This window comes from Morone saxatilis, unplaced genomic scaffold (assembly GCF_004916995.1).
Source record: "Morone saxatilis isolate NCDOM2014 unplaced genomic scaffold, NCSU_SB_2.0 Contig22, whole genome shotgun sequence".
NCBI classification, from domain to species: domain Eukaryota; kingdom Metazoa; phylum Chordata; class Actinopteri; family Moronidae; genus Morone; species Morone saxatilis.
This window is the reverse complement of record NW_023339785.1, coordinates 16,316,549-16,316,911: the sequence shown is the minus strand read 5'-3', so window position 1 is coordinate 16,316,911 and position 363 is coordinate 16,316,549.

Genomic DNA, 363 nt, shown 5'->3' with positions numbered 1-363 from the left:
AGGAAACCCCTTGGCAGCGGTGAAGTCTCTGCACAAGACACTGGCTGGTCTGAGTCTGATTTATAACCGTATTCTTTGCTAGACACACACAAAAAAACTTTATTTAAAATATTCAACTAAACAACAAAAATGCATGTTCAATCAGGCAGATTGGGCCATTTGTAACTGAAGAAAACCCTATTCCCACAACACACTCATTACAAAACCACTGGACTTACTGAGGATTAAACTACCAACCAAGGACGAAATTTTGATTTCAGAGGTGGGGGGGACACAAGTATTTTTAATAAAACTCTAACTCTTTCAGTTCACTGTGTTTTCTAGTAGTTCTTCTAGTTTTCTATTGCTACTTTTAAGTTTACT